The 11,845-nt window shown below is 44.4% G+C and overlaps 1 pseudogene; it reads right to left on the bottom strand.

The window, feature by feature from the left end:
* Window positions 1–8,001: 8,001 nt before the first annotated feature.
* On the bottom strand, window positions 8,002–9,114 carry LOC139019484 (protein jagunal homolog 1 pseudogene; annotated as a pseudogene).
* Window positions 9,115–11,845: the final 2,731 nt, after the last annotated feature.

Raw genomic sequence — 11,845 nt, 5'->3', positions numbered from 1 at the left:
GGTCATTGGCCTAGATTTCTACAGGAGACCTAACATCTTCTCTTCCTTAAAAATTGCTAAGGCAAATGCAAGATGGGCAATCCAGGAGGCCAATGCGTGCCCCTAATGGACAGCTATATCGCTGGTGTCTGGTAGAGTACTTGGTACCTGGAAGCTGTGAAATACATCTGTCTCCTTGGGTCATGCTCATAGCCTGTTAAGAGCTCTATCATGTTCAATAAACAATGACACACTTTAGACTTTACCTAACAAATGCATGTATATTTGAGAATGGTGATGTGGATCCTGACTGCCCACACTATTGCTTCCCTTGGGATGCCGGCCTGGATGGGACTGTGTGTAGTTAGAATGTGGTGTGAGTCCTAATCAGGGAGCCCCTGGGAGGCACTCGCCTCTGCGGGTGCTGAGTCCTCTGTCCTGTACGCCCCGTACACCGGCAGTTTCCCACCTTTCACGCCTCAGGCCAGGACCACCCTGTGAGCAGCCTCCGGTGCAGGCCCCTGGTACTCGTCATGGTGCTGATCACATTTGTTTGGTAAAAGAATGTTGAAGTGTCTCTGTTCTCTAGACTGTGAACTTGTTGATGGCAAGGAGCAGGCCTTTATTTCTATTCCCAGGATAGGTCCAGCGCAGTACTTGGCCCATCTCCTATTTGTTGAATAAATAAATAAAACAATAAGATGATGTTAGTATAAGGAAAAAGGATTTGTTTTATAAATTATGAATGACATCACTCTTACTTCTGATATCTGTCTGCTCTCTTTTCTCTTTCAATGAGAGTGACTTGCCTTCCCAGTTGCATCGTGATTTTTTTGATGTTGACTGAGCGCATGGTTTATAGGATTAGGATTAGGTTAAGGTTAGGGTTAGGTGCCACTTGGGTCTTCAGCACAGTGTTAAGTATATAACAAAATTCTAGAAAATATTGTTTAATTGATGAGAGACTAAATGTAAGTATACACTTGCATCACTTATATTTTACCTATACAATGTTTCTTTTTATTAAAATGAGGGTGTGACAGTTATGATAATGTAAGGGCTACTTGAACAGGTGACATATGAGGACGTAGGTAAAGAGGCTCAAATACTGAGGAATGTGAAGTAAATGAAGTGAACTCCCCCTTCAGGGGAGCCCATGCCCATGGCCGCGAGATGCTGTGGTCAGTGAGCAACCCTGGCTCCTTGAGAGCCCATCCTGCCCATCTCAGGGGCCCCGAAATATCTTTCTGGTTTATTCACTAATATTTTTTTTTCTTTCTCAGAAATAGAAAAGCTACGGAAACCATACATCTTCACTCTCAGTCTGCACAGAATCCTATGCGCACCCTCTGTGTTTCTTTTTTTCTTTTTTCCAGGAGAGATTGCCCTTCTTCCCAATGATATAGAAATAACTTAGAATAAAAACCAATCAGAGCCAAAAGTTTATTAGTCTAAAGCCACTCAACAGTTAAAAATAGTGCTTTAGGCCAGTGGTTCTCAAAGTGTGGTCCCCAGGGCATCAGCGTCAGCGTCACTCAGGAACTTGTTAGGGGTGTGTACCCGGGTCCCCCTCAGACCTACCGACCCAGCAACGCCAAGCGTGCAGCCGTCTGTGTGTTAACAAGCTCTTCAGGGGATTCTGATATAGGAAGAAATTTGAGAACCACTGCTGTTGACCTTTGGCTAAAAATATAAAAGGAATGCATGTTTCCCTCCCCAAAGTTTTCCCCTCATAATTATTTTAAAGACATTTAAACAGCACAGACCTATTTTTTTTCTTTGTATCCTCACCTGAGGATATTTTTCCATTGATGTTTAGAGAGAGTGGAAGGGAGGGGGAGAGACACAGAGAGAGAAACATGGATGTGAGAGAGACATCCATGGTTGCCTCCCACACACACCTGGACCAGGGCTGGTATCGAGCCTGCAACCAAAGTACATGCCCTTGACCACAATCAAACCTGGGACCCTTCAGTCCGAGGGATGACGCTCTATCCGCTGAGCCAAACTGGCCAGGGCAGCAGGAGCCTATTTTTAAACAGCCATGTAATTGTTAGAGCAAGACACGGTTAGGTCACACAGTAGCCAGAAAAGCAGAATAGTACCGTCATTAGGAAAAGGGCTCTGAGGCCAGGGGTCAGCTGCGTTCACATCCTGCACTTACTCCTTGCGGGACCTTGAACACATTGCTCAGCCTCCGGGGGCGGTGGGGGGGGGGGGGGGGTTCAGATTCCTCACCTGTAACACTGACATCACAGTAGTGCCTTCCTCAGAGGGAGGGCTGTTGCAAGGAATGAACGAGTTCCTAGGGATAAGTGCTTGGAACAGTGCCTGGCACAGACTGAGAACTCTGTGAGTGCTTGTGAAATAAAGTAAATGAACTTGAAGCTGAAGGTGTGGATGGATGCCATCTAAAATAGGCCCCCGTGAGAGGGACACAAACGGGTGGGGGGAGCAAGCCACAGCCCCTTGCTGCTCGGCCTTTGCCACTGCCTGCTGGTGCCACTGCTATGCATCAGGCCAGAGCTGTTCTCCCAGATGCTGCGGAGAGACCTGGGCTGCCAGGCACAACAGATCACAGGAAATCTCTATACATCCAGGCCGGGTGGACAGCCATGCTGTGCTGGTCACAAGAGAAGGAGGCCATAAGAAATACAGTTATTCTTCCCCAGGATGAGGCCGGTGTCTGAGATCCTTGGGCCATAATTTGGCCAAATTTTAGGTTTTAGAGCTTTCATAGGTAATGCTTTCTAAAAAAAAAATAATAATACAAAATCAATTCAACATAATCTAGGCACTAACACCCATTCCTGCAGCTTGTTGGTATGTTCTCCATCACTCGGCAAGTTTGATATATTTGAAGCCAGCGTTCCACTTTCTCTAAGCTCGCTTCATCAATCCTTCTGGCTCAGGCATGCCTGCCTTCATTTGGCAGACGGGGCAGGTTTCTCATTTCTTCGTGTGAATGACTTGTTTATTACAGTCGGGGTCCCTGGTCTTTGGAAACTGTTTGCTGATGTCCCTGCCTAGACCTCAGAAAGGGCCTTGTGAATAATAACGCCCAAGTAAACCTGGGATGAGCCTGGACGCTGCGGCTTTGAAATTGACACATCATTCTAAGGGCCATCATGTAAACAGCACGTGCAGGAGGCGTCCTGGGCAGGCTGAGCCGGAAATATGCTTTCTTTACAAAATATCATTTCAGCACAAAACAAACAGCAGAAAGCGAAGGTGGGAGCAGGTGACTCCCGGAATGGGATTTCCTTGAGCATAAAATTTGTTTTTCTGATTATACTGAGACTCTTCACTGTCTCTGGTTGTCACATCTTAATTTACATTTTTTCTATTAAATATTCTCCAGCTTCCTTACTTTCAGATGGTACCTTTATGGCAAAGGGCACATCACTGAGGGTGGGGAGACGCCATGCGAAGTCAGTTAACTCTCAGTTCCCCTTGTCTTGGGAGACAGGCGACAATTGTGGATGCAGTTGCGGCATAAACTTCAGCTTCTGTCTAGGCCACGGGTCCTTCAGCTCAGCTGTATGTTAGAATCACTGGGAGGCCGTTCGCAAACACTGATGCCGGATCCATCCAAGCCCTTCTGGTCGGGGTGTGCCGGGACATGGTGATTTTTCAGAGATGTCCAGATGATTCTACCTGCAGGAGGGTGAAGAACCCTGGTGCGCATTGTGCTCAGGGATTAGGGGGATGACCAGGCATTCGTGGCGAATACCACAAACTCCACTTGGAGGTGGGAGGGAGGAAGGAGCCAGGCAACCCAGGTTCCAAAGCTGGGGTTCTGCTTCTGGCGACATCCACTGCACTCTGTCCCTGCCTCGTGTCTCGGTTGCAAGTCTCAGACCTAGGGAGAGAACCAACACATGGACTATGAAACTCCGGGCAATGGAGGTCGGTGGAGAGTTTATAGGTTTAAATATTGTGGGAGAGAGAGAGAGAGAGAGAGAGAGAGAGAGAGAGAGAGAGAGAAGCGGCAGGCATTTTTCCAGTAGAAGCTCTGTAAAGCCTGGGGGCCCAGCAGGATTGGTAACAGTGTAACTTAATGACCCAATGGGCAGCGGGCTCCTCTGCTCTGCCTCACAACGTGCATCACATCGGGGCCTCTCACCGGCCGAGGGCAGCAGCGTAAGTGGCCCCATGAGCCACAGTGACCCCGGAGCAGGTTCAGAGCGAATCCGGCCAGGCAACGGCAAGCGGTACCAGGTGAGGTCTGTGCGGTGGGGCAGCAGGAGCAGGGCCTGCATCTGGCAGAAACGGTGGGAGGACAGCTGATTTGTCAGAGCGCCGAGGTCGCGTACACTGGCAGGTGACAAGAGAAAAGATGCTTGGAATCCAGGCGTGTATCTATCAGCAGGCGAGGCCTGGAGACTCAGGCGCAGTTTATCTGTCTAACCAAGGATGCAAGCATTTACCGATACTGCTCTGTACAGAAAGGCAGAATGCTACCGTTCTGACCATATTGATCAGAACCCTAAAGAACGGCTAGATTCATGTTATGCCCTTTGTCTGAATTGAGGCAGTAGCTACATAAGAAGGTTTTGGCTGTTACTCTGAAATTGCTGTTGAAAGGTTCGTTCATTAAATCATTCACTGGCCCTCCTAACATCCCATGTGCTAAATTCCTCTTGGAATTCAGGAGGGAACCTCTGTTGAATAATTGGTCTGTTTCTATTTATGAGATGATAGGAACTGCAACCCATTCCATTTCCTGTCCTCCTCCCATCCTCAGCCATCAAGGCCTCAAAACCAAATCTAATGCTTATTTGCAGCAAATAAAACCTCTGGTGTTAACAAAATTAACATTAACATGGATCCTTCTGATTATTATGGCTTTGCTGTGGTTTAGTACATTTTTCTATATGTGTCTTTTGTTTTAAACCACTAAAATGCTTTTTTGTTAAAAGAAGCAAAGGGAGAAAATAAAATCTCGTTTAATAGAATCTAATTTTTCTTAGTTTTTTTTTTTTTTTTACAGCGCTATTGTGGTATAATATACTGAATAAGATGTATGCAGTTAAAGTGTAACATTTGGTAAGTTTTGACATAATATACACCCCTGAAACCATGACACCATCCCCACGATTTAGATAATGAATATCCTACCTCCTAAATGTCTCCTACATCCCTGTGGAATCTACCCTCAGGCAACTGCTGATCTGCTTTGCTGTTACTAGGTGAGTTTGCATTTCCTACAGCCTTATACAAGTTGATTTATACAATATGTTCCCTTTTCTGTCTGACTTCTCTCACTCAGCATAATAGTTTATCTTTACTGGTAAGTAGTACCCATTGAATAGATGTACGTATAACAAATTGCTTATCTCTTTACCTGTTAATGGACATTTCGGTTGCTTCCAGGTTTTAGCTATGATAAATAGAGCTGCAATGAACAGGCACAAACAAGTCTTTGTGTGGACATATGCTTTCATTCATCTTGAGAAAATGCCTCAGAGTGGAATGGCTGAGGTGTGTGGTAAGTGCACTTTTAGCTTTTTAAGAAACTGCTGAAGCCCTGGCCAGTGTGGCTCAGCTGGTGGGGCTTTGTCCTGTGCACCAAAAGGTTGCAGTTAAATTCCAGGTCAGTGCACATGCCCAGGTTGCCAGCTCAATCCCCTGTGGGGGTTCCTCCCGATCAGAGGCAGCCAATCAATGTTGCACCTCACATCGATGTCTCTCTCTCTCTCTCTCTCTCTCTCTCTCTCTCTCTCCCCCTCTCCCTTCCTCTCTCTAAAAATCAGGAAACTATTCTTAAAAAGAAACTGCTGAGGTGTTTTTCAAAGTGTTTGCACCATTTGACATTCCTGTCAGCAGTATATGACAGTTCTAGTTGCTCCACATCCTCCCCAAAACTTGGTGTGGTCAGTCTTTTGAATTTTAGCCATTCTGATAGGTGTGTGGTGATATTTTATTATGGTCTGGGTTTGCATTTCCCTAAGGCTAATGATGCTGAACATCTTTTACTTTGTTTATTTGCACTTCATATATCTTTGGTGAGATGGCTGTTCAAATCTTTTGCCAATCTAAAAACCGAGTTGTTTGTTTTCTTATGATGCTTGGAGAGTTCTTTATGTACTCTTGGATACAAGTCTTTTATCAGATGTGCAACTTGAAAGTATTTTCTCTCAGTCTGTGGCTTGTCTTTTCATAGAGTCTGATTTTTAAGTTTCCCATTTAAGAACCCAGCACAGCCCAGGCATGTGAGTGTGATGGTGATGTTCAGAACGATGACTCTGAGGCTCTACAGCATCGTCGGGCATCATCCCAGCTGCAGCCGTGTTAACCGAATGTCCTGGGCGGGTGGTAACACTGGCCCCAAACTGGTTTTCCCCTCAGAAGCCTCACCTTACCTCTGCCCCCTCCAGCCACCGTCTGCCACACAGCCGAATCTGAGATTCACAGTCACGAATGGATCTCCATCGGCTAAAATAGCACTTGTTAATCTTTGATCTGCTTAATGGACAAGAGATTGGGAGTACCTTGTCTTTTTCTCCAAAGATTAAAGTTGGGGAGAGGGAACAATCTAGTTTAACTATCTCTTGTATTCAGAGCGAATTAACAGAAATTACTGCTCTTTTCTTGGTCAAAAAGCATATACAGATCCAGAGATCGGCTACTAACCCGGCGGCAACTAACCCGGAGGAAACGACTCGCAAGCAGCGCGACTGCAAGAGCCCAGAGGAGACCTGCATCCCTCCACAGAAAGCAGATTCAAGCAACAGCGGCCTCCTGATCACCACACGCTCTGCCTGGGGAACAGTTGCTGTGTGTGAAGCCTCCCTCCACCAGCCAGAAGAGCCACCACAGCTGTGAACAGCACCCACCAGAGGCTCTGCTATCAACAGAGGAGCCGCTGCTACCACAACCGCCCAAGGAGCAACCACAGTCCGAGGAGCCACTGCCACCCAGGGAGCAGCCACTGCCACCCAGAGTCCAGCCACTGAACGACTCAACAAAGTCATGTCAGTGAGATCAAACATGGGTAGACAAAGAAACCCCCAAAGGAAAGAAAAGGAGGACTCGCCAGAAAAGCAGCTAAGTGAGACAGAGATATGCAACATGACGGAAAAAGAATTCAGAATAAGGTTCCTAGAGTACATGCACCGGATGTTCAAGAAGCAAGAAGAAACAGATGAAAAACTCAACTACTTATGCAAGAAGCTAGAAGAAACAGATGAAAAAATCAACAACTTAAGTAAGTCCCAAGAAGAAATGAAGAGCGACATAGCTGCAATAAAAAACACCATTGAAAGTATCAACAGTAGACTGGGAGAAGTGGAGGACCGAATTAGTGAATTAGAAGACAAGGAAGCAAAACACACTCAAACTGTACTGCAAATGGAGAAAAAAATTAAAAGACAGGAGGAGAGCCTAAGGGAGCTTTGGGACAACATGAAACGAAACAACATACGAATAATAGGGGTGCCAGAACAACAGAAAGATGAACATGGATTAGAAAATCTATTCAAAGAAATAATATCAGAAAACTTCCCTGAGGTGGGGAAGAAAAAAGTCACACAAGCCCAGAGAGTCCCAAACAAGGTGAACCTGAAAAGACCCACACCAAGACACATCATAATTACCATGGCAAATGTTCAGGATAAAGAGAGAATCTTACAGGCTGCAAGAGAGAAACGGAAAGTAACATACAAGGGATCTCCCATTAGATTATCAAATGATTTCTCAACAGAAACACATCAGGCCAGAAAAGAATGGACGGAAATCTACAAAGTGATGCAAAGCAAAGGACTGAATCCAAGAATACTCTATCCAGCAAGGCTATCATTCAAAATTGAAGGGGAAATAAGAAGCTTCACAGACAAAAAAGGGCTAAGGGAGTTTATCACCACCAAGCCAGCCATGCAAGAAATGCTAAAGGGACTGGTGTAAAAAGAAGAAATATCAAGCTCAGAAAGAAAACAGCCACACACACACAAAAAAAGAAATGGCTACAAACAAGTACCTTTCATTAATAACTTTATTTATTTATTTATTTATTTATTTTTTTTACAGGGAAGTTATAACTTTATTGAGGTTCTTTGTAATTAAAATGCTTCAGAGTAGAGACCACAGTCTGCAGGGAAAGCAGACTCCTAATGTTTCCTCCCAACCACCCATAAATGGAAGTAGAACTTGGTTGATTCCTCATCTCCAGTTTCAGTGGCTAAGGGGTAATGGATGGAAATGGAGAGAATGACTAAGAGGCAAGGATGAGGGTTAGTCTTAAAACCGAAAAATCCTGAAGGGCTTCAACTTAAACCAGCCGAAGTTGGTTTTACAGCTGTTCTTCACCCAGTTCCAGCCAACCAGGAATAAGTTAAATATCATTTTGCCACCTCAGCTAATGACAACAGTAGCAGCTTTCCAGAATTTGGGCCTAGTTTGCACCAGTTCCCAACATCACAGCTGCCAAAATGACAACAGAGATTTTAGAACAGCTCTTCTACCCTCTCACTCTTCTCCACGGGAGGGCTGGGCTTCACCCCGGGGTTCAGTCCATCCGGCAGCCTTCATTTCCGCTTCTTCTCCTGTGTGCTGGTGAACCAAGAGTCTAGGAGCTTCTTGCTGTAGTGTAACTGCCAGGCATGCACTTGAACTGCCAGCACCAATACCAGGTACATGACGGAGACGGCAGAAAACCCAAAGAGGAAGCGGTAGGCCTTGCCGTGGCGATAGAGCTGCTGTGCGGCAGGGAACATCTCCATGCTGCCGTAAATGAGGGGGGCGATGGAAAAGAGCCCCATGCTGATCATGGAGAGCACCAGGTAGCTAATGTTGTTGCGGAGGAAGGAGAGGAGACCTAAGAGGGAGGGCACAATGCTCAGCAAATATGGGTACTCCCACTGATAGGGCATGGCCACCTGATCATGTGACAACAGCCTCAGGTGTCCCACGCTCATCTTGGCAACCAGCAGCAGCCATAGGACCAGATGCACGTAGATCAGCTTCTTGATTTCATACTTGAGGGTCACACTCATCTGGTAGTGCATGGCGACGCGCTCCCGGTGCTGAAAGTCGCTGCCATCAGTGCCGGCGGCTCGCGGGCCTGCCCGAGACGCCATTGGCCTGGCCCTGCCCCGAACCCCGGCGTCGTTCGAAGAGCTCCCCTGCCGCCCGCAGACCCTCCTCACGCCGGCTCAGCCCCGGAAGCCCAGGCGTCACACGGGCCTGTGGAAACAACTTCCCAATAACTTTAAATGTAAATGGACTAAATGCTCCAACCAAAAGACATCGAGTGGCTGAATGGATAAAAAAACATGACCCATACATCTGCTGTCTACAAGAGACCCACCTCATTAGAAGGGACTCACACAGACTGAAAGTGAAGGGATGGAAAAATATCTTTCACGCAAATGGAAAGGAAAAGAAAGCTGGGGTAGCAATACTTATATCTGACAAAATACATCTCAAAGTGAAGGCCATAACCAGAGATAAGGAAGGCCACTTCATAATACTAAAGGGATCAATACAACAAGAAGATATAACCCTGGTAAACATATATGCACCCAATGCAGGAGCACCCACATACATAAGAAAACTTCTGGAAGATATCAGGGGAGAGATCGACAACAATACAATCATAGTAGGGGACTTTAATACACCACTGACATCACTGGATAAATCCGCTAGACAAAAACTCAGCAAAGAAACAGCAACCCTAAATGACTCACTAGATCAGATGAACTTAATTGACATCTTCAGAACACTTCACACCACAGCTGCGGAATATACATTCCTCTCAGGTGCTCATGGGACATATTCAAAAATAGACCACATATTGGGTCACAAGCAAAGTCTCCACAAATTCAAGAAGATTGAAATCATAAAAAGCATCTTCTCAGACCACGATGGCATAATGTTAGAAATAAACTACAATAAAAACAACCCAAAATACTCAAACACTTGGAAGCTGAATAGCATGTTATTAAATATTGATTGGGTTATCGATGACATCAAAGAAGAAATTAAAAACATCCTGGACACTAATGACAATGAAAACACAACAATCCAAACTTCTGGGACACAATGAAAGCAGTCCTGAGAGGGAAGTTTATAGCTCTACAGGCCTATCTCAAAAAACAAGAAAAAATGGTAGTTAATCATCTAACTCTACAACTCAAAGAATTAGAAAGAGAGCAACAAGAAAACCCCAGAGTGAGCAGAAGGAAGGAGATAATAAAGATTAGAGCAGAAATAAATGACATAGAGACCAAAAAAACCAATACAGAAAATCAATGAAACCAAGAGCTGGTTCTTTGAAAGGATAAACAAGATTGACAAACCCCTAGCCAGGCTCACCAAGAAGCAAAGAGAGAGGTCCCAAATAAACCAAATCAGAAATGATAGAGGCGAAATAACAACAGACCCCACAGAAATACAAATGATTGTTAAACAATACTACGGGCAACTCTACTCCAACAAACTAGACAACCTGGAGGAAATGGACAAATTCCTAGAAAAATACAACATTCCAAAACTCAATCAGGAAGAATCTAAAAACCTCAATAGGCCAATAACTATGGAAGAAATTGAAGCAGTCATCAGAAAGCTTCCAGCAAACAAAAGCCCAGGACCAGACGGCTTCACAGGGGAGTTTTACCAAACATTCAAGGAAGAACTAAAACCTACCCTCCTCAGACTACTACAAAAAATTCAAGAGGAAGGAACACTTCCAAGCTCATTCTATGAAGCCAGCATCACCCTAATACCAAAACCAGGTAAAGACATCACAATGAAAGAGAATTACAGGCCAATATCCCTCATGAACATAGATGCCAAAATCCTCAACAAAATCTTAGCAAATCGGATCCAGCAGTACATCAGAAGGATCATACACCATGACCAAGTAGGATTTATCCCAGAGATGCAAGGATGGTACAACACCCGTAAATCAATAAATGTGATACATCACATAAACAAATTGAAAGAAAAAAACCATATGATCATATCAATTGATGCAGAAAAAGCATTCGACAAAATCCAACACCCATTTTTGATAAAAACTCTCAGCAAGGTGGGAATAGAAGGATCATACCTCAACATAATAAAAGCCATATATGACAGGCCCACAGCCAACATCATACTCAATGGACAAAAACTAACACCATTTCCCCTAAGAACAGGAACAAGACAGGGATGCCCACTCTCACCACTCCTGTTCAACATAGTACTGGAAGTATTAGCCATTGCAATTAGGCAAGAAGAAGAAATAAAAGGCATCTAAATTGGAAAAGAGGAAGTAAAACTGTCCTTATTTGCAGATGACATGATATTATACATACAAAACCCTAGAGACTCCATCAAAAAGCTACTAGACTTAATACATGAATTTGGCAATGTAGCAGGATACAAAATTAACCCCAAGAAATCTGAGGCATTTCTATACACCAATAGTGAACTTTCAGAAAGAGAGATTATAAAAACAATCCCATTTACTATCGCACCAAAAAAATTAAGATACCTAGGAATAAACTTAACTAAAGAGGTTAAAGACCTCTACTCAGAAAACTACAGGATGTTGAAAAAAGAGATAGAGGAAGACATAAACAGATGGAAGAACATACCATGTTCTTGGATTGATAGAATCAACATCATTAAAATGTCCATACTACCCAAAGCAATCTATAAATTCAACGCACTTCCCATTAAAATACCAATGGCCTTCTTCAAAGATCTAGAACGAACTCTCCAAAAATTCATCTGGAATAAAAAAAGACCCCGAATAGCTGCAACGATCCTGAGAGAGAACAAAGTAGGTGGGATCTCAATGCCAGATATCAAGCTGTATTACAAAGCCACTGTTCTCAAAACTGCCTGGTACTGGCACAAGAACAGACATATAGATCAGTGG

The sequence above is a fragment of the Myotis yumanensis genome, unplaced genomic scaffold, assembly GCF_028538775.1.
Source record: "Myotis yumanensis isolate MYYU_CA2020_CCGP unplaced genomic scaffold, mMyoYum1.0.hap1 SCAF_11, whole genome shotgun sequence".
NCBI classification, from domain to species: Eukaryota; Metazoa; Chordata; class Mammalia; order Chiroptera; family Vespertilionidae; genus Myotis; species Myotis yumanensis.
Note: the sequence above shows the minus strand (reverse complement) of the source record. Positions and strands in the feature narration are given on the sequence as shown.